This window comes from Chrysemys picta, unplaced genomic scaffold (genome assembly GCF_011386835.1).
Source record: "Chrysemys picta bellii isolate R12L10 unplaced genomic scaffold, ASM1138683v2 scaf221, whole genome shotgun sequence".
NCBI classification, from domain to species: domain Eukaryota; kingdom Metazoa; phylum Chordata; order Testudines; family Emydidae; genus Chrysemys; species Chrysemys picta.
In genome coordinates, this window is record NW_027052928.1 from 19,687 (window position 1) to 43,939 (window position 24,253).

The window sequence follows — 24,253 nt, forward strand, 5'->3', positions numbered from 1 at the left end:
ACATAGAGTGTTTCTGCAGACGTGCACAGGCTGAAATTGTGGACAAACAACATCACTTGTCCCATAACCTCAGCCGCACAGAACGCAATGCCATCCACAGCCTCAGAAACAACTCTGACATTATCATCAAAGGGGCTGACAAAGGAGGTGCTGTAGTCATAATGAACAGGTCAGATTATGAACAGGAGGCTGCCAGGCAACTCTCCAAGACCACATTCTACAGGCCACTATCCTCTGATCCTACTGAGGAATACCAAAAGAAACTACACCATCTGCTCAAGAAACTCCCAGCTACAGTACGGGAACAAATCTACATGGACACACCCCCAGAACCCCGACCAGGGGTATTCTATCTGCTACCCAAGATCCATAAACCCGGAAACCCTGGACGCCCCATCATCTCAGGCATTGGTACTCTGACAGCAGGATTATCTGGCTATTTGGACACTCTCCTCAGACCCTATGCTACCAGCACTCCCAGCTATCTTCGAGACACCACCGACTTCCTGAGGAAACTACAGTGCATTGACGTTCTTCCTGAAAACACCATCCTGGCCACCATGGATGTAGAAGCACTTTATACCAATATTCCACATGAGGATGGACTACAAGCTGTCAGGAACGGTATCCCTGATGAGGCCACAGCAAGCCTGGTGGCTGAGCTTTGTGACTTTGTCCTCACCCACAACCACTTCAGATTTGGGGACAACTTATACCTTCAAGTCAGTGGCACTGCTATGGGTACCCGCATGGCCCCACAGTATGCCAACATTTTTATGGCTGACTTAGAACAACGCTTCCTCAGCTCTCGTCCCCTAGTGCCCCTCCTCTACTTGCGCTACATTGATGACATCTTCATCATATGGACCCACGGAAAGGAGGCCCTTGAGGAATTCCACCTGGACTTCAACAATTTCCACCCCACCATCAACCTCAGCCTGGACCAGTCCACACAAGAGATCCACTTCCTGGACACTACAGTACAAATAAGTGATGGTCACATAAACACCACCCTATACCGGAAACCTACTGACCGCTATACGTACCTACATGCCTCCAGCTTCCATCCAAGACACATCATACGATCCATTGTCTACAGCCAAGCCCTAAGATACAACCGAATTTGCTCCAACCCCTCAGACAGAGACAAACACCTACAAGATCTTTATCAAGCATTCGTAAAACTACAATACCCACCTGGGGAAGTGAGGAAACAGATTGACAGAGCAAGACGGGTACCCAGAAATCACCTACTACAGGACAGGCCCAACAAGGACAATAACAGAACACCACTGGCCATCACATACAGCCCCCAGCTAAAACCTCTCCAGCGCATTATCCACGACCTACAACCTATCCTGGAAAATGATCCCTCACTCTCACAGACCTTGGGAGGCAGGCCAGTCCTAGCTTACAGACAACCCCCCAACCTGAAGCAAATACTCACCAGCAACTACACACCACACCACAGAAACACCAACCCAGGAACCTATCCCTGTAGCAAACCTCGTTGCCTACTCTGTCCCCATATCTACTCTGGCAACAGCATCAGAGGACCCAACCACATCAGCCACACCATCAGGGGCTCATTCACCTGCACATCCACTAATGTCATATATGCCATCATGTGCCAGCAATGCCCCTCTGCCATGTACATTGGCCAAACCGGACAGTCCCTCCGCAAAAGAATAAATGGACACAAATCGGACATCAGGAATGGTAACATACACAAGCCAGTAAGTGAACACTTCAATCTCCCTGGTCATTCTATCACAGATTTAAAAGTCACTGTCATTGAACAAAAAAACTTCAGAAACAGACTTCAAAGAGAAACAGCAGAACTAAAATTCATTTGCAAATTCAACACCATTAATCTGGGCTTGAATAGGGATTGGGAGTGGCTGGCTCACTACAGAAGCAGCTTTTCCTCTCCTGGAATTGACACCTCCTCATCTATTATTGGGAGTGGACTACATCCACCCTGATTGAATTGGCCTTGTCAACACTGGTTCGCCATTTGTGAAGTAACTCCCTGCTCTCCATGTGTCTGTATATAATGCCTGCATCTGTAGCTTTCACTCTATGCATCCGAAGAAGTGAGGTTTTTACTCACGAAAGCTTATGCCCAAATAAATCTGTTAGTCTTTAAGGTGCCACCAGACTCTTTGTTGTTTTTGTAGATACAGACTAACACGGCTACCCCCTGATACTTGACAACATGCAAGGCACTAAATTTAGCCGTATGGAGTGGAAATCCATCAACCTCAACAAAAAACTTGCACAGATACAGACAGACATCATCTTCCTCTCCAAATGCAAACAGATGGACATCATGCCAAAAGGACTGAAGGTAAAAAATCCATTGCAATCAACATACTACACTGAGTATGGTGAGAGACTGTGCCACACACTCTCAAAGAAACTGAGGAACCACCTGATCAGCATCCTGTACAGCAGACAGGAGAAGATCAAGAATGAGCTCTCAGAACTGGAGACTCTCATACAATACCAGCCTTCTACACAAACTTCCACGTGGCTGGACTTTACAAAAATGAGACAAGCCATTTACAATGCACATTTCACTTCTCTACAGAGGAAAAAGGACTGTAAGCTATCTAAACTAATACCTGCCACTGGGGGCTATAACAATGGTACCCTCAACTCATCTAACAACATTGTCAATCTTTCCAACCACACACTTAGCCCAGCAGAAGAGTCTGTCCTATCTCGGGGACTCTCTTTCTGTCCCACCATCCCCACGAACATGATACAGTTCTGCGGTGATTTGGAAGCCTACTTTCGTCGTCTCCGACTCAAGGAATATTTTCAACGCACCATTGAACAGTGCACTGACCCACAGGAACCTTCCTACCAACACTACAAGAAGAGGAACTCTGCGTGGACTCCTCCTGATGGTCAAAATGACAGACTGGACCTCTACATAGAGTGTTTCCGCAGACGTGCACAGGCTGAAATTGTGGACAAACAACATCACTTGTCCCATAACCTCAGCCGCACAGAACGCAATGCCATCCACAGCCTCAGAAACAACTCTGACATTATCATCAAAGGGGCTGACAAAGGAGGTGCTGTAGTCATAATGAACAGGTCAGATTATGAACAGGAGGCTGCCAGGCAACTCTCCAAGACCACATTCTACAGGCCACTATCCTCTGATCCTACTGAGGAATACCAAAAGAAACTACACCATCTGCTCAAGAAACTCCCAGCTACAGTACGGGAACAAATCTACATGGACACACCCCCAGAACCCCGACCAGGGGTATTCTATCTGCTACCCAAGATCCATAAACCCGGAAACCCTGGACGCCCCATCATCTCAGGCATTGGTACTCTGACAGCAGGATTATCTGGCTATTTGGACACTCTCCTCAGACCCTATGCTACCAGCACTCCCAGCTATCTTCGAGACACCACCGACTTCCTGAGGAATCTACAGTGCATTGACGTTCTTCCTGAAAACACCATCCTGGCCACCATGGATGTAGAAGCACTTTATACCAATATTCCACATGAGGATGGACTACAAGCTGTCAGGAACGGTATCCCTGATGAGGCCACAGCAAGCCTGGTGGCTGAGCTTTGTGACTTTGTCCTCACCCACAACCACTTCAGATTTGGGGACAACTTATACCTTCAAGTCAGTGGCACTGCTATGGGTACCCGCATGGCCCCACAGTATGCCAACATTTTTATGGCTGACTTAGAACAACGCTTCCTCAGCTCTCGTCCCCTAGTGCCCCTCCTCTACTTGCGCTACATTGATGACATCTTCATCATATGGACCCACGGAAAGGAGGCCCTTGAGGAATTCCACCTGGACTTCAACAATTTCCACCCCACCATCAACCTCAGCCTGGACCAGTCCACACAAGAGATCCACTTCCTGGACACTACAGTACAAATAAGTGATGGTCACATAAACACCACCCTATACCGGAAACCTACTGACCGCTATACGTACCTACATGCCTCCAGCTTCCATCCAAGACACATCATACGATCCATTGTCTACAGCCAAGCCCTAAGATACAACCGAATTTGCTCCAACCCCTCAGACAGAGACAAACACCTACAAGATCTTTATCAAGCATTCGTAAAACTACAATACCCACCTGGGGAAGTGAGGAAACAGATTGACAGAGCAAGACGGGTACCCAGAAATCACCTACTACAGGACAGGCCCAACAAGGACAATAACAGAACACCACTGGCCATCACATACAGCCCCCAGCTAAAACCTCTCCAGCGCATTATCCACGACCTACAACCTATCCTGGAAAATGATCCCTCACTCTCACAGACCTTGGGAGGCAGGCCAGTCCTAGCTTACAGACAACCCCCCAACCTGAAGCAAATACTCACCAGCAACTACACACCACACCACAGAAACACCAACCCAGGAACCTATCCCTGTAGCAAACCTCGTTGCCTACTCTGTCCCCATATCTACTCTGGCAACAGCATCAGAGGACCCAACCACATCAGCCACACCATCAGGGGCTCATTCACCTGCACATCCACTAATGTCATATATGCCATCATGTGCCAGCAATGCCCCTCTGCCATGTACATTGGCCAAACCGGACAGTCCCTCCGCAAAAGAATAAATGGACACAAATCGGACATCAGGAATGGTAACATACACAAGCCAGTAAGTGAACACTTCAATCTCCCTGGTCATTCTATCACAGATTTAAAAGTCACTGTCATTGAACAAAAAAACTTCAGAAACAGACTTCAAAGAGAAACAGCAGAACTAAAATTCATTTGCAAATTCAACACCATTAATCTGGGCTTGAATAGGGATTGGGAGTGGCTGGCTCACTACAGAAGCAGCTTTTCCTCTCCTGGAATTGACACCTCCTCATCTATTATTGGGAGTGGACTACATCCACCCTGATTGAATTGGCCTTGTCAACACTGGTTCGCCATTTGTGAAGTAACTCCCTGCTCTCCATGTGTCTGTATATAATGCCTGCATCTGTAGCTTTCACTCTATGCATCCGAAGAAGTGAGGTTTTTACTCACGAAAGCTTATGCCCAAATAAATCTGTTAGTCTTTAAGGTGCCACCAGACTCTTTGTTGTTTTTGTAGATACAGACTAACACGGCTACCCCCTGATACTTGACAACATGCAAGGCACTAAATTTAGCCGTATGGAGTGGAAATCCATCAACCTCAACAAAAAACTTGCACAGATACAGACAGACATCATCTTCCTCTCCAAATGCAAACAGATGGACATCATACCAAAAGGACTGAAGGTAAAAAATCCATTGCAATCAACATACTACACTGAGTATGGTGAGAGACTGTGCCACACACTCTCAAAGAAACTGAGGAACCACCTGATCAGCATCCTGTACAGCAGACAGGAGAAGATCAAGAATGAGCTCTCAGAACTGGAGACTCTCATACAATACCAGCCTTCTACACAAACTTCCACGTGGCTGGACTTTACAAAAATGAGACAAGCCATTTACAATGCACATTTCACTTCTCTACAGAGGAAAAAGGACTGTAAGCTATCTAAACTAATACCTGCCACTGGGGGCTATAACAATGGTACCCTCAACTCATCTAACAACATTGTCAATCTTTCCAACCACACACTTAGCCCAGCAGAAGAGTCTGTCCTATCTCGGGGACTCTCTTTCTGTCCCACCATCCCCACGAACATGATACAGTTCTGCGGTGATTTGGAAGCCTACTTTCATCGTCTCCGACTCAAGGAATATTTTCAACGCACCATTGAACAGTGCACTGACCCACAGGAACCTTCCTACCAACACTACAAGAAGAGGAACTCTGCGTGGACTCCTCCTGATGGTCGAAATGACAGACTGGACCTCTACATAGAGTGTTTCCGCAGACGTGCACAGGCTGAAATTGTGGACAAACAACATCACTTGTCCCATAACCTCAGCCGCACAGAACGCAATGCCATCCACAGCCTCAGAAACAACTCTGACATTATCATCAAAGGGGCTGACAAAGGAGGTGCTGTAGTCATAATGAACAGGTCAGATTATGAACAGGAGGCTGCCAGGCAACTCTCCAAGACCACATTCTACAGGCCACTATCCTCTGATCCTACTGAGGAATACCAAAAGAAACTACACCATCTGCTCAAGAAACTCCCAGCTACAGTACGGGAACAAATCTACATGGACACACCCCCAGAACCCCGACCAGGGGTATTCTATCTGCTACCCAAGATCCATAAACCCGGAAACCCTGGACGCCCCATCATCTCAGGCATTGGTACTCTGACAGCAGGATTATCTGGCTATTTGGACACTCTCCTCAGACCCTATGCTACCAGCACTCCCAGCTATCTTCGAGACACCACCGACTTCCTGAGGAAACTACAGTGCATTGACGTTCTTCCTGAAAACACCATCCTGGCCACCATGGATGTAGAAGCACTTTATACCAATATTCCACATGAGGATGGACTACAAGCTGTCAGGAACGGTATCCCTGATGAGGCCACAGCAAGCCTGGTGGCTGAGCTTTGTGACTTTGTCCTCACCCACAACCACTTCAGATTTGGGGACAACTTATACCTTCAAGTCAGTGGCACTGCTATGGGTACCCGCATGGCCCCACAGTATGCCAACATTTTTATGGCTGACTTAGAACAACGCTTCCTCAGCTCTCGTCCCCTAGTGCCCCTCCTCTACTTGCGCTACATTGATGACATCTTCATCATATGGACCCACGGAAAGGAGGCCCTTGAAGAATTCCACCTGGACTTCAACAATTTCCACCCCACCATCAACCTCAGCCTGGACCAGTCCACACAAGAGATCCACTTCCTGGACACTACAGTACAAATAAGTGATGGTCACATAAACACCACCCTATACCGGAAACCTACTGACCGCTATACGTACCTACATGCCTCCAGCTTCCATCCAAGACACATCATACGATCCATTGTCTACAGCCAAGCCCTAAGATACAACCGAATTTGCTCCAACCCCTCAGACAGAGACAAACACCTACAAGATCTTTATCAAGCATTCGTAAAACTACAATACCCACCTGGGGAAGTGAGGAAACAGATTGACAGAGCAAGACGGGTACCCAGAAATCACCTACTACAGGACAGGCCCAACAAGGACAATAACAGAACACCACTGGCCATCACATACAGCCCCCAGCTAAAACCTCTCCAGCGCATTATCCACGACCTACAACCTATCCTGGAAAATGATCCCTCACTCTCATAGACCTTGGGAGGCAGGCCAGTCCTAGCTTACAGACAACCCCCCAACCTGAAGCAAATACTCACCAGCAACTACACACCACACCACAGAAACACCAACCCAGGAACCTATCCCTGTAGCAAACCTCGTTGCCTACTCTGTCCCCATATCTACTCTGGCAACAGCATCAGAGGACCCAACCACATCAGCCACACCATCAGGGGCTCATTCACCTGCACATCCACTAATGTCATATATGCCATCATGTGCCAGCAATGCCCCTCTGCCATGTACATTGGCCAAACCGGACAGTCCCTCCGCAAAAGAATAAATGGACACAAATCGGACATCAGGAATGGTAACATACACAAGCCAGTAAGTGAACACTTCAATCTCCCTGGTCATTCTATCACAGATTTAAAAGTCACTGTCATTGAACAAAAAAACTTCAGAAACAGACTTCAAAGAGAAACAGCAGAACTAAAATTCATTTGCAAATTCAACACCATTAATCTGGGCTTGAATAGGGATTGGGAGTGGCTGGCTCACTACAGAAGCAGCTTTTCCTCTCCTGGAATTGACACCTCCTCATCTATTATTGGGAGTGGACTACATCCACCCTGATTGAATTGGCCTTGTCAACACTGGTTCGCCATTTGTGAAGTAACTCCCTGCTCTCCATGTGTCTGTATATAATGCCTGCATCTGTAGCTTTCACTCTATGCATCCGAAGAAGTGAGGTTTTTACTCACGAAAGCTTATGCCCAAATAAATCTGTTAGTCTTTAAGGTGCCACCAGACTCTTTGTTGTTTTTGTAGATACAGACTAACACGGCTACCCCCTGATACTTGACAACATGCAAGGCACTAAATTTAGCCGTATGGAGTGGAAATCCATCAACCTCAACAAAAAACTTGCACAGATACAGACAGACATCATCTTCCTCTCCAAATGCAAACAGATGGACATCATGCCAAAAGGACTGAAGGTAAAAAATCCATTGCAATCAACATACTACACTGAGTATGGTGAGAGACTGTGCCACACACTCTCAAAGAAACTGAGGAACCACCTGATCAGCATCCTGTACAGCAGACAGGAGAAGATCAAGAATGAGCTCTCAGAACTGGAGACTCTCATACAATACCAGCCTTCTACACAAACTTCCACGTGGCTGGACTTTACAAAAATGAGACAAGCCATTTACAATGCACATTTCACTTCTCTACAGAGGAAAAAGGACTGTAAGCTATCTAAACTAATACCTGCCACTGGGGGCTATAACAATGGTACCCTCAACTCATCTAACAACATTGTCAATCTTTCCAACCACACACTTAGCCCAGCAGAAGAGTCTGTCCTATCTCGGGGACTCTCTTTCTGTCCCACCATCCCCACGAACATGATACAGTTCTGCGGTGATTTGGAAGCCTACTTTCGTCGTCTCCGACTCAAGGAATATTTTCAACGCACCATTGAACAGTGCACTGACCCACAGGAACCTTCCTACCAACACTACAAGAAGAGGAACTCTGCGTGGACTCCTCCTGATGGTCGAAATGACAGACTGGACCTCTACATAGAGTGTTTCCGCAGACGTGCACAGGCTGAAATTGTGGACAAACAACATCACTTGTCCCATAACCTCAGCCGCACAGAACGCAATGCCATCCACAGCCTCAGAAACAACTCTGACATTATCATCAAAGGGGCTGACAAAGGAGGTGCTGTAGTCATAATGAACAGGTCAGATTATGAACAGGAGGCTGCCAGGCAACTCTCCAAGACCACATTCTACAGGCCACTATCCTCTGATCCTACTGAGGAATACCAAAAGAAACTACACCATCTGCTCAAGAAACTCCCAGCTACAGTACGGGAACAAATCTACATGGACACACCCCCAGAACCCCGACCAGGGGTATTCTATCTGCTACCCAAGATCCATAAACCCGGAAACCCTGGACGCCCCATCATCTCAGGCATTGGTACTCTGACAGCAGGATTATCTGGCTATTTGGACACTCTCCTCAGACCCTATGCTACCAGCACTCCCAGCTATCTTCGAGACACCACCGACTTCCTGAGGAAACTACAGTGCATTGACGTTCTTCCTGAAAACACCATCCTGGCCACCATGGATGTAGAAGCACTTTATACCAATATTCCACATGAGGATGGACTACAAGCTGTCAGGAACGGTATCCCTGATGAGGCCACAGCAAGCCTGGTGGCTGAGCTTTGTGACTTTGTCCTCACCCACAACCACTTCAGATTTGGGGACAACTTATACCTTCAAGTCAGTGGCACTGCTATGGGTACCCGCATGGCCCCACAGTATGCCAACATTTTTATGGCTGACTTAGAACAACGCTTCCTCAGCTCTCGTCCCCTAGTGCCCCTCCTCTACTTGCGCTACATTGATGACATCTTCATCATATGGACCCACGGAAAGGAGGCCCTTGAGGAATTCCACCTGGACTTCAACAATTTCCACCCCACCATCAACCTCAGCCTGGACCAGTCCACACAAGAGATCCACTTCCTGGACACTACAGTACAAATAAGTGATGGTCACATAAACACCACCCTATACCGGAAACCTACTGACCGCTATACGTACCTACATGCCTCCAGCTTCCATCCAAGACACATCATACGATCCATTGTCTACAGCCAAGCCCTAAGATACAACCGAATTTGCTCCAACCCCTCAGACAGAGACAAACACCTACAAGATCTTTATCAAGCATTCGTAAAACTACAATACCCACCTGGGGAAGTGAGGAAACAGATTGACAGAGCAAGACGGGTACCCAGAAATCACCTACTACAGGACAGGCCCAACAAGGACAATAACAGAACACCACTGGCCATCACATACAGCCCCCAGCTAAAACCTCTCCAGCGCATTATCCACGACCTACAACCTATCCTGGAAAATGATCCCTCACTCTCACAGACCTTGGGAGGCAGGCCAGTCCTAGCTTACAGACAACCCCCCAACCTGAAGCAAATACTCACCAGCAACTACACACCACACCACAGAAACACCAACCCAGGAACCTATCCCTGTAGCAAACCTCGTTGCCTACTCTGTCCCCATATCTACTCTGGCAACAGCATCAGAGGACCCAACCACATCAGCCACACCATCAGGGGCTCATTCACCTGCACATCCACTAATGTCATATATGCCATCATGTGCCAGCAATGCCCCTCTGCCATGTACATTGGCCAAACCGGACAGTCCCTCCGCAAAAGAATAAATGGACACAAATCGGACATCAGGAATGGTAACATACACAAGCCAGTAAGTGAACACTTCAATCTCCCTGGTCATTCTATCACAGATTTAAAAGTCACTGTCATTGAACAAAAAAACTTCAGAAACAGACTTCAAAGAGAAACAGCAGAACTAAAATTCATTTGCAAATTCAACACCATTAATCTGGGCTTGAATAGGGATTGGGAGTGGCTGGCTCACTACAGAAGCAGCTTTTCCTCTCCTGGAATTGATCTCCCATCTATTATTGGGAGTGGACTACATCCACCCTGATTGAATTGGCCTTGTCAACACTGGTTCGCCATTTGTGAAGTAACTCCCTGCTCTCCATGTGTCTGTATATAATGCCTGCATCTGTAGCTTTCACTCTATGCATCCGAAGAAGTGAGGTTTTTACTCACGAAAGCTTATGCCCAAATAAATCTGTTAGTCTTTAAGGTGCCACCAGACTCTTTGTTGTTTTTGTAGATACAGACTAACACGGCTACCCCCTGATACTTGACAACATGCAAGGCACTAAATTTAGCCGTATGGAGTGGAAATCCATCAACCTCAACAAAAAACTTGCACAGATACAGACAGACATCATCTTCCTCTCCAAATGCAAACAGATGGACATCATACCAAAAGGACTGAAGGTAAAAAATCCATTGCAATCAACATACTACACTGAGTATGGTGAGAGACTGTGCCACACACTCTCAAAGAAACTGAGGAACCACCTGATCAGCATCCTGTACAGCAGACAGGAGAAGATCAAGAATGAGCTCTCAGAACTGGAGACTCTCATACAATACCAGCCTTCTACACAAACTTCCACGTGGCTGGACTTTACAAAAATGAGACAAGCCATTTACAATGCACATTTCACTTCTCTACAGAGGAAAAAGGACTGTAAGCTATCTAAACTAATACCTGCCACTGGGGGCTATAACAATGGTACCCTCAACTCATCTAACAACATTGTCAATCTTTCCAACCACACACTTAGCCCAGCAGAAGAGTCTGTCCTATCTCGGGGACTCTCTTTCTGTCCCACCATCCCCACGAACATGATACAGTTCTGCGGTGATTTGGAAGCCTACTTTCGTCGTCTCCGACTCAAGGAATATTTTCAACGCACCATTGAACAGTGCACTGACCCACAGGAACCTTCCTACCAACACTACAAGAAGAGGAACTCTGCGTGGACTCCTCCTGATGGTCGAAATGACAGACTGGACCTCTACATAGAGTGTTTCCGCAGACGTGCACAGGCTGAAATTGTGGACAAACAACATCACTTGTCCCATAACCTCAGCCGCACAGAACGCAATGCCATCCACAGCCTCAGAAACAACTCTGACATTATCATCAAAGGGGCTGACAAAGGAGGTGCTGTAGTCATAATGAACAGGTCAGATTATGAACAGGAGGCTGCCAGGCAACTCTCCAAGACCACATTCTACAGGCCACTATCCTCTGATCCTACTGAGGAATACCAAAAGAAACTACACCATCTGCTCAAGAAACTCCCAGCTACAGTACGGGAACAAATCTACATGGACACACCCCCAGAACCCCGACCAGGGGTATTCTATCTGCTACCCAAGATCCATAAACCCGGAAACCCTGGACGCCCCATCATCTCAGGCATTGGTACTCTGACAGCAGGATTATCTGGCTATTTGGACACTCTCCTCAGACCCTATGCTACCAGCACTCCCAGCTATCTTCGAGACACCACCGACTTCCTGAGGAAACTACAGTGCATTGACGTTCTTCCTGAAAACACCATCCTGGCCACCATGGATGTAGAAGCACTTTATACCAATATTCCACATGAGGATGGACTACAAGCTGTCAGGAACGGTATCCCTGATGAGGCCACAGCAAGCCTGGTGGCTGAGCTTTGTGACTTTGTCCTCACCCACAACCACTTCAGATTTGGGGACAACTTATACCTTCAAGTCAGTGGAACTGCTATGGGTACCCGCATGGCCCCACAGTATGCCAACATTTTTATGGCTGACTTAGAACAACGCTTCCTCAGCTCTCGTCCCCTAGTGCCCCTCCTCTACTTGCGCTACATTGATGACATCTTCATCATATGGACCCACGGAAAGGAGGCCCTTGAGGAATTCCACCTGGACTTCAACAATTTCCACCCCACCATCAACCTCAGCCTGGACCAGTCCACACAAGAGATCCACTTCCTGGACACTACAGTACAAATAAGTGATGGTCACATAAACACCACCCTATACCGGAAACCTACTGACCGCTATACGTACCTACATGCCTCCAGCTTCCATCCAAGACACATCATACGATCCATTGTCTACAGCCAAGCCCTAAGATACAACCGAATTTGCTCCAACCCCTCAGACAGAGACAAACACCTACAAGATCTTTATCAAGCATTCGTAAAACTACAATACCCACCTGGGGAAGTGAGGAAACAGATTGACAGAGCAAGACGGGTACCCAGAAATCACCTACTACAGGACAGGCCCAACAAGGACAATAACAGAACACCACTGGCCATCACATACAGCCCCCAGCTAAAACCTCTCCAGCGCATTATCCACGACCTACAACCTATCCTGGAAAATGATCCCTCACTCTCACAGACCTTGGGAGGCAGGCCAGTCCTAGCTTACAGACAACCCCCCAACCTGAAGCAAATACTCACCAGCAACTACACACCACACCACAGAAACACCAACCCAGGAACCTATCCCTGTAGCAAACCTCGTTGCCTACTCTGTCCCCATATCTACTCTGGCAACAGCATCAGAGGACCCAACCACATCAGCCACACCATCAGGGGCTCATTCACCTGCACATCCACTAATGTCATATATGCCATCATGTGCCAGCAATGCCCCTCTGCCATGTACATTGGCCAAACCGGACAGTCCCTCCGCATGTGAAAGTTATTAGTGACCCCCCCGCCCCGTTAACAGAGTAGCCGTTATGTCAGCCAGCGGCCATTAGGGGGAAGCAGACACTTTAAGGACACAGTAGCCTGAACTTTTCAACTGTCTTCCCTTCAAGGCCTTAAGGTAGTTGGAGCTGGTCCCAAGCCGGTTTTCACTGACCAGATAGCAAAAGCACGGGGCTGACCACCACCAATCAAGTGTTAACACTGCAAAGACCTTTGTCTGAATGTGTATAAATGATCTGTAAAATGTGTGTGAGACAGAGTTTTTGTACTAAGGTGCAAAGCTCTCCTTTCTTCTGCAGAATAAAGCAACTCTTCCTTATCCCTGTCTGGCTGTTATTGGCTCTCAGCTAGGTGGACCCGATATTTCGGTAACAGTTTCTGGCGACCCAGATGGGACCCTCCTAGCTCGGACATTGGACTCCGGACGGCTGCGGCGAACTGGGAACGGCGCCAACGGGGTGTTTCGCCCCTTTTCTCTGCTTCACCGCGGCCCCCGGGGTTCGTGCTCCGATAAGGTGAGTCCTAATAGGATAAGGAGACACTATCTGGTTCTGGTCTGGTTAACCGGTTTATGAATTTCTGTCTTATACATTGGGTGTTAGGTGTGTATTGGTAGAAATTCCTGTAATAGGATCCTATTAGACCATAATTCCTTCTGTTCTCTGTGTAATTCTCTGTTAGAGTGTCAGCAGGCAGATAGGTGGGTCTCTGTTTAGACCATAATTCCCTCTGTTCTCTGTGTAATTCTCTGTTAGAGTGTCAGCAGGCAGATAGGTGGGTCTCTGTTAAAACCCTCTAAGGATAGTCCTTTGGATTATATGTTAAGCAAATGGCCCTTACCCGGTGTTCAAAAAGGGATGTCAAGGAAGCGTTTTTTACAACTTTGCACCAAGGACTGGCCAGCCTTGGGGACTGCGTGGCCCGAGTATGGCTCCTTTGATATTCCTACCCATTTAACCCCCTTACGCCTGACATTGGAAAACCAAGCGCCGGGGCAAATGGACTATTGGTTTTTGTGGGACGATGAGGCCCATCGTCGCATGAAGAAGGTACAGGTTCAAGCCCCTCTATTCCCGAAAGCTTCTGTCCCTCATGAGGCTGATTATTTGGAGGATATCCCCCCCCATATATTGCTCTAGACCACGCCCATCCCCGGCGGCAGCATTACCAATTAGGGGGGACCCGGTACCCTCCTCAACGGAGACCAGGACAGCAGGTCTACCGAGACAGATATTACCAATAAAGACTGAGGACACCACAATGCAGGCAAGCAAATCAGCTAGTGGAGCCACCAGCAGTGGGTACACTACCTCCCTGTCTGTTCCCAGCCTTAGTCCGTCCCATACAAGGAAGGGGGCACTTTATGGGGACGAGGTAATTAATGTCCAAGCACCCCTCCGGACCATCCCAGTCCCTACAACGGATGGGAATGTTGTAGACCGTTATGTTCATGTCCCCTTTACCACTGCTGACCTTATGAACTGGCAAACCACTACACCTCGCCTTAGGGACGACCCGGACGTCGTTCACAGGCGATTCCGTGCCATTTTCCAGTCTCATAGTCCTGATTGGCAAGACGTGGGCCAACTTTTAGATTGCTTATTGAGAACGGAAGAGAAAGAGCGGGTACTGAGGGGGGCCCGGGAGGCTGCAGAGGCTGCCAACGACGGTCGCAATTTTATAAGGCTCGCCAATCCGCCCCATTGGAACCCGAATGATTTGACCCAACAAGCAGATCTGAAGAAATTCCTAGATTATATTTTGACAGGCATAAAACAAGCGGGAGAAAGAACTTTAGATTGGACAAAAGTTCATAATACTGTGCAAGGGAAAGAAGAACACCCTTCTGACTTTTATGAGAGACTTTGTAAAGCATTTTGTATCCATACTAATATAGATCCCAAGGCCATGGACACACAGTCCACGGTCAGGCTTATTTTTATTTCCCAGTCAGCCCCGGACATCAAGAAGCGGTTGCAGCAGCTTGAGGGTGCTGAAGGAAAATCCCTGGAGGAACTGGTAAGCGTGGCCACCCGAGTATATCATACAAGGGAAAAAGTTCAAGAGACCAAACAGGTGAGGATGCTAGCAGCCCTTATAAACACTGGAAATGAAAAACAGGGAGGGAGACAGGGACCCCCCAAGTGGCAACCAAAATCAGATTATGGGGGGAACCCGAGACATGCCAATGATATATGTAACTACTGTAAGCAGCTTGGCCACTGGAAGAGAGAGTGTCCGAACAGACCTACTGGACGACAACCCCGTCGCCCAGACCGACCTCAACAACAGATGGCTGTGACAAGAACAGACGCTGTTGCTAATGAGGAATGACGGCAACCAGGGGGTCCTCTTGTCACCTATTCAAATGATTTTACCACTTATGTTTGTTCCTCCACAGACCCCCAGGTTCGCCTAACATTGGGAGGAACCACCTATTCTTGTCTTTTGGATTCAGGGGCTGCACTTTCTACTGTTACTGCCAAGCCGGAGAGAGGAAGCCTTACAGATAAGAGCATTCCGGTAATGGGTATAGGCGGGAAGCCATTTGACTGTTCTGTATTACAGGAGGCTGCTGTAGAAATCTCTGGTGTCTCCTCCTCCCATGCCTTTCTGCTAGCCCCGGATTCCCCAGTTAACCTCTTAGGCAGAGATCTGTTGTGTAAACTACGTGCTCAGATTTTCTTTTCAGATGACAAAATCATTCTTCGGTTGCCTCAAACCCAACTTCCCCAGCTGTGTGCTGTTCTAACCCAAGTTTCAAAGGACCCGATCCTGCCTGCGGACCAAATCTTACCCGAGCGACTCAGACAGGAGGTAAACATCTCCCTGTGGGGCACTTCAAGGGCAGACTTGGGGACTCTCCAGACAGAGCCAGTGCGTATAACCCTGAAGCCAGGCATTGAAATTCCTCGGATTCGTCAGTATCCCATCCCCCAAGAAGCTCTGCTTGGCCTCCGGAGTCTTATCACCACATTCCTACGGTTGGGAGTGCTGGTTCACACCAAGTCTCCTTTCAATACTCCCATCCTGCCAGTAAAAAAACCTGACATGGACTCAGAGGGAAAACCGGTATACCGATTTGTCCAGGACTTACGTGCAGTAAATAAGGTTGTCCAAGCTAGACACAATGTGGTACCAAACCCTCACACAATCCTGACTGCCATTCCAGCAGGTACTGCTTGTTATTCAGTAATAGACTTGTGTAATGCTTTTTTTAGTATTCCTCTAGATAAGGACAGCTGGGATATCTTTGCATTTACATGGACGGACCCAGAAACTAGGAGAGCAGAACAACTGACCTGGACTCGGCTCCCGCAAGGATATGTTGAGTCCCCGACTATTTTTTCCTCTATCCTGACACGTGACTTAGCTGATATCAGCCTACCGGGTGGGTCTACATATCTCTTGTATGTGGATGACGTCCTGGTTTGTTCTCCGGATCAGGTAACATGTGAAACAGACACTATTTACTTGCTAAATTGCTTGGCAGACAAGGGACATAAAGTATCTCCTTCTAAGTTGCAGTTTGCCAAAGACAAGGTAACTTATCTTGGTCATGTACTCACCCCTGGGTATCGAGCGTTATCTAGTACCCGTATTCAGTCAATTCTTAACATTCCCCGACCAGAAACAAAACGCGAAATGCGGGGATTTTTAGGCCTGGCAGGATTCTGCCGTTCTTGGATTCCAGGTTTTGGGGAGATGGCAAAACCCCTCTTTGAACAGATCACCCATGATGCTGAGGAGCCCCTTCACTGGGATTCTGGGGCCATCAAAGCCTTCCAGGGAATTAAAACAGCTTTGGTCTCAGCCCCAGCCCTTGGACTCCCTGATTATCGCAAACCCTTTGTTCTCTATGTACATGAGCGACTTGGGGTGGCCTCTGGTGTCCTTACTCAGGCTTTTGGACCCAGAGAACGACCTGTGGCCTATTTCTCCAAAAAATTGGATGCTGTGGCACAGGGCTTTCCTGGCTGTCTCCGAGCAGTGGTTGCTGCTGGTCTCCTGGTACCCCAAGCGGAAAAGATTACCTTGGGCCATCCACTGACCTTACGGACCCCTCATGCAGCTCAACAATTGTTGGTCCAAAAGGGCACGCAACATTTGACCTCTCAAAGATTAACGCATTTGGAAGTTTCTTTATTGTCCAGGACCAATTTAAAAATTGAACAGTGCCATACCTTGAACCCTGCAACCCTTTTACCGTTCCCGGACTATGATTATGAGCCCTCACATGATTGCCTTCAGATAGTGCAACATCAAGAAAAACCTCGAGTAGACCTTTCAGATGTGCCCATTCAAAATGCTGAACTGGAACTGTATACTGATGGTTCAGCACGGGTCATGGAGGGCCAACGGGTATCTGGGTTTGCAGTAACTACTCAGTTTGATGTATTACAGTCTGCTCCCCTGGGACCTTCCACCTCAGCTCAGGCAGCAGAATTGATAGCCCTCACCCGAGCATGTGAGTTGGCAGCAGGTCAGTCGGTGAACATATATACTGACTCGAAATATGCCTTTGGTGTTTGCCATGCCACAGGCCAACTGTGGGCAGAGCGTGGCTTTATTACCTCCAGTGGCACTAAGGTGGCCCATGGGCCCTTGATCCTGAAATTATTGGAAGCCATACATCTGCCATCTGAGATTGCCATCGTCCATGTTCGGGCTCATCAGAAGGGAAACGATCCCACCGTTAATGGGAATCGGTTGGCTGATTCAGCTTCAAAAGCAGCCTCCCTACAGCCATATGTTACCAACCAGATGGTACTCACATCCTCCACCCCGCCAACTCCAGTCCCAGCCCCTTTTACCCCTGAGCCATCAGAGGTCGAGCGTTGGAAAAGCATGGGGGCCACCAAAACCCGAGGGGGGGAATGGCAACTGCCAGATGGAAGAAGAGCATTGCCCCGAGCTGCTCTACGGCCTGCCCTATTTAAATTACACCAGGAAACCCACGGTGGTGCAGAGGCCATGGCAGCTACTGTGAATAGACTTTGGTATGCTCCTGGAGTATTCCAGGAAGCTAAACGAGTCCTTGCCACTTGTGACATCTGTGTGAAATTCAATCCAAGGGGGGAACCTAAAGGCCCCCCTGGAGCCAGGTTATGGGCATACACACCCTTCGAGCGACTTCAAATTGACTACTCAGAAATGCCTAAATGCCAGGGCTACAAGTACCTCCTTGTAATCGTGTGTCAACTGACTGGATGGACTGAAGCATTCCCGACTAGACGAGCAACTGCCGTGGAAGTGGGAAAGACCTTATTAAACCATGTCATTCCTAGGTTTGGCCCCCCTAGGTCTATTGACTCTGATCAAGGGACTCATTTTACTGCCCAGATTATTCAAAACATTGCAAAAGCCCTAGGTATTGACTGGCTTCTACACACCCCTTGGAGACCACCATCTTCAGGACAAGTGGAAAGGATGAACCAGACTTTAAAACTTAAACTTTCTAAGCTGTGTGCTCAAACTGGGTTAAAATGGCTTCAGGCTCTGCCTTTGGCCCTCTTGGCAGTTCGAACTGCCCCTAGAGGCCGGCTCCGTCTCTCTCCCTTTGAACTTTTATTTGGCAGGCCATACACCGGATTTGCTGATCCAGGATTTGTAACTGATTTAGCCACTTGGGGTGACGAGGAACTAACCAAATATGTTGTTTCCCTTCAAACCACTCTCAAATCTCTCCACAGGTATGCGGCTCAATTTCAGTCCCTACCCGCTGATGTTCCTGCCCACCGGATCGCTCCAGGAGACTGGGTCTATGTGAAAGAGTGGAAACACGAGCCTCTCCAACCCCGGTGGGCGGGCCCTTTCCAAGTCCTTCTTACCTCTCACACTGCTGTTCGAGTGAGAGAGCGAGACACTTGGATACACCACACCCGAGTCAAGCTAGCCCCTAGGACGGGGCCAGAAGCAGACGACTTCGGACCTCGAGGGAGCACCGCCAGCTCTTCCCACCGCGACCCGGAAGAGCCAGAAGCAGACGATACCTGGAAAGCTGAACCTCTTGAGGGACTAAAGCTTCTGTTCCGGCGAACAAAATCCTAAGACTTTATAACTATGGGTTCTCAGACGGTGCTGCAGTGGCTATTGCTTTTGGGTTTGCCCCTTGTACAAGCTAATCCACACCCAGCCGCTAAATCTCTTCAGCAAATAGCCACATTGGGACACTTATCTGATTGTTGGCTGTGTCACAAAACCCGCTCTGAGGAAGGAATAGGATTGTGGGCTGTACCAGCAAATCTTTCTGAAGTACTCTCCTTACAGGTAGAACGGAAAACTGAATGGGCATGGATTGGGGAATATCAATATGACAAATATGGGAGAAGGTCTGAGGTTTGGCATTATTATTGGGCAGCTAAGGGGGTCCCTCTTTTTGAAGTTCTTGGGATCGGGTATAAAATGCCCCTTTGTTTGGAGAATGCTGAAGGAAGGGGGAAGGAAGTGGGCTACCTTCCCCTGGAGGCCTGTGATCAAATCCTTTGGTTTGAGGTCAGAAATGGAACCTTTTACCCTTTAAATACCCCTGAGAATGCCCAAAAACCCCATTGTCTCCTACACATGGCCATTACTGTGAGACCAACAGGCTTTTGTTATCAAGGGCAGTGGTTTCCCTCATTCCTCCCGTTAGGCCCCATAAATAAGACACATATGTATTATATAGATATTTACTCTGGCATTCTGTTGCCCCACACATCCCTTGAAAGGATGTCTGGATGCCCGGAGCCTATGGGATCACTTGCAAGTTTTACAGCTAACATATTTAAGGTTACGTATTGTGGAGCCATTTTAAACACTACCCATGCCCTAGGAAACTTAAATGTTTCCCATTGGAGGTGCCAGGACCGGCTAGTGAGTAACTCCGGGAGCTGGGATAGAAGGGTGACCTGGCGCCATCGAGTTGCAGGTAATACCCTTACCCTCTATTTAGAGACCCCTGGCTTGTATTTTATCTGTGGCCACAATGTCTATAAAGCTCTTCCTCCAGGTTGGCAAGGTCGGTGCGGTGTAGCCCGGGTGTTACCAGATGTCCAAGTAAACGACACATTGGATGCCAGCCAGATTCTTAATCTGGGCAGCTATGCCCATAAGTTTTTGACACCCCCCCTTATAAGGACTCGAGCGAAACGTGCCAACAATCCCCTAGTAGTCAGGCAAACGGGGTTTCACTCCTTTGTTCGTGCGCTCATTCCTGGGTTGGGGGTAGCCGAGCTAGAAAAAGCAGTAGTAAATATTTCTGCAGAATTAGAAAAAATAGCCAATGCATCAATAGACGCTTTGCAGAAGTTGAAACAGGAGATTAATGAGGTGGCAGAAATAGCTTTGCAAAATAGACGTGTGTTAGATGCTATGAATGCTGAATTAGGAGGGGCTTGTGCTCGCATCGGGGAAAAATGTTGTTTCTATGTTAATCATTCTGGCTTAATTGAGCAGGATTTACAAGCCATTAAGAATGCTGCTGTTGTTTTCCATGCTGTATCTCTTGATCACACTTTTAGTTTTGAGGACCTCCTCCCAGACCTTGGGTCATGGTTTACAGGGCTCTTTCGAACAATTGTTAAATGGATTCTTTTTTTTCTTTTCCTTCTATGTGTTATTTGGACAATGATACAATGTGCCAAATGCCTGTGTAATGCTATGATCAAAAGCTCTGCTGTCCATAAGAAAACCCAATATCTGTCCCTCCAGCTTGATCGCAAATTGCGTAACGGGCCTGACAATTTTTGAATTTGCCAGGCCCGAAGGGGGGACTGTGAAAGTTATTAGTGACCCCCCCGCCCCGTTAACAGAGTAGCCGTTATGTCAGCCAGCGGCCATTAGGGGGAAGCAGACACTTTAAGGACACAGTAGCCTGAACTTTTCAACTGTCTTCCCTTCAAGGCCTTAAGGTAGTTGGAGCTGGTCCCAAGCCGGTTTTCACTGACCAGATAGCAAAAGCACGGGGCTGACCACCACCAATCAAGTGTTAACACTGCAAAGACCTTGGTCTGAATGTGTATAAATGATCTGTAAAATGTGTGTGAGACAGAGTTTTTGTACTAAGGTGCAAAGCTCTCCTTTCTTCTGCAGAATAAAGCAACTCTTCCTTATCCCTGTCTGGCTGTTATTGGCTCTCAGCTAGGTGGACCCGATATTTCGGTAACACGCAAAAGAATAAATGGACACAAATCGGACATCAGGAATGGTAACATACACAAGCCAGTAAGTGAACACTTCAATCTCCCTGGTCATTCTATCACAGATTTAAAAGTCACTGTCATTGAACAAAAAAACTTCAGAAACAGACTTCAAAGAGAAACAGCAGAACTAAAATTCATTTGCAAATTCAACACCATTAATCTGGGCTTGAATAGGGATTGGGAGTGGCTGGCTCACTACAGAAGCAGCTTTTCCTCTCCTGGAATTGATCTCCCATCTATTATTGGGAGTGGACTACATCCACCCTGATTGTGAGAGTGTTTCCGCAGACGTGCACAGGCTGAAATTGTGGACAAACAACATCACTTGTCCCATAACCTCAGCCGCACAGAACGCAATGCCATCCACAGCCTCAGAAACAACTCTGACATTATCATCAAAGGGGCTGACAAAGGAGGTGCTGTAGTCATAATGAACAGGTCAGATTATGAACAGGAGGCTGCCAGGCAACTCTCCAAGACCACATTCTACAGGCCACTATCCTCTGATCCTACTGAGGAATACCAAAAGAAACTACACCATCTGCTCAAGAAACTCCCAGCTACAGTACGGGAACAAATCTACATGGACACACCCCCAGAACCCCGACCAGGGGTATTCTATCTGCTACCCAAGATCCATAAACCCGGAAACCCTGGACGCCCCATCATCTCAGGCATTGGTACTCTGACAGCAGGATTATCTGGCTATTTGGACACTCTCCTCAGACCCTATGCTACCAGCACTCCCAGCTATCTTCGAGACACCACCGACTTCCTGAGGAAACTACAGTGCATTGACGTTCTTCCTGAAAACACCATCCTGGCCACCATGGATGTAGAAGCACTTTATACCAATATTCCACATGAGGATGGACTACAAGCTGTCAGGAACGGTATCCCTGATGAGGCCACAGCAAGCCTGGTGGCTGAGCTTTGTGACTTTGTCCTCACCCACAACCACTTCAGATTTGGGGACAACTTATACCTTCAAGTCAGTGGCACTGCTATGGGTACCCGCATGGCCCCACAGTATGCCAACATTTTTATGGCTGACTTAGAACAACGCTTCCTCAGCTCTCGTCCCCTAGTGCCCCTCCTCTACTTGCGCTACATTGATGACATCTTCATCATATGGACCCACGGAAAGGAGGCCCTTGAAGAATTCCACCTGGACTTCAACAATTTCCACCCCACCATCAACCTCAGCCTGGACCAGTCCACACAAGAGATCCACTTCCTGGACACTACAGTACAAATAAGTGATGGTCACATAAACACCACCCTATACCGGAAACCTACTGACCGCTATACGTACCTACATGCCTCCAGCTTCCATCCAAGACACATCATACGATCCATTGTCTACAGCCAAGCCCTAAGATACAACCGAATTTGCTCCAACCCCTCAGACAGAGACAAACACCTACAAGATCTTTATCAAGCATTCGTAAAACTACAATACCCACCTGGGGAAGTGAGGAAACAGATTGACAGAGCAAGACGGGTACCCAGAAATCACCTACTACAGGACAGGCCCAACAAGGACAATAACAGAACACCACTGGCCATCACATACAGCCCCCAGCTAAAACCTCTCCAGCGCATTATCCACGACCTACAACCTATCCTGGAAAATGATCCCTCACTCTCACAGACCTTGGGAGGCAGGCCAGTCCTAGCTTACAGACAACCCCCCAACCTGAAGCAAATACTCACCAGCAACTACACACCACACCACAGAAACACCAACCCAGGAACCTATCCCTGTAGCAAACCTCGTTGCCTACTCTGTCCCCATATCTACTCTGGCAACAGCATCAGAGGACCCAACCACATCAGCCACACCATCAGGGGCTCATTCACCTGCACATCCACTAATGTCATATATGCCATCATGTGCCAGCAATGCCCCTCTGCCATGTACATTGGCCAAACCGGACAGTCCCTCCGCAAAAGAATAAATGGACACAAATCGGACATCAGGAATGGTAACATACACAAGCCAGTAAGTGAACACTTCAATCTCCCTGGTCATTCTATCACAGATTTAAAAGTCACTGTCATTGAACAAAAAAACTTCAGAAACAGACTTCAAAGAGAAACAGCAGAACTAAAATTCATTTGCAAATTCAACACCATTAATCTGGGCTTGAATAGGGATTGGGAGTGGCTGGCTCACTACAGAAGCAGCTTTTCCTCTCCTGGAATTGACACCTCCTCATCTATTATTGGGAGTGGACTACATCCACCCTGATTGAATTGGCCTTGTCAACACTGGTTCGCCATTTGTGAAGTAACTCCCTGCTCTCCATGTGTCTGTATATAATGCCTGCATCTGTAGCTTTCACTCTATGCATCCGAAGAAGTGAGGTTTTTACTCACGAAAGCTTATGCCCAAATAAATCTGTTAGTCTTTAAGGTGCCACCAGACTCTTTGTTGTTTTTGTAGATACAGACTAACACGGCTACCCCCTGATACTTGACAACATGCAAGGCACTAAATTTAGCCGTATGGAGTGGAAATCCATCAACCTCAACAAAAAACTTGCACAGATACAGACAGACATCGTCTTCCTCTCCAAATGCAAACAGATGGACATCATACCAAAAGGACT

The 24,253-nt window shown here is 47.7% G+C and overlaps 1 long non-coding RNA gene across 2 annotated transcripts; it reads left to right on the forward strand.

The window, feature by feature from the left end:
- Positions 1–13,433: 13,433 nt before the first annotated feature.
- On the forward strand, positions 13,434–21,548 carry LOC103307449 (uncharacterized). 2 transcript variants are annotated; one of them, XR_010595765.1, is made up of 2 exons: positions 13,434–14,229; positions 19,149–21,548. It is a non-coding gene; the product is annotated as an uncharacterized LOC103307449 (long non-coding RNA). The 2 variants fall into 2 exon arrangements; XR_002890307.3 differs by lacking the exon at positions 13,434–14,229 and adding an exon at positions 15,538–16,902.
- Positions 21,549–24,253: the final 2,705 nt, after the last annotated feature.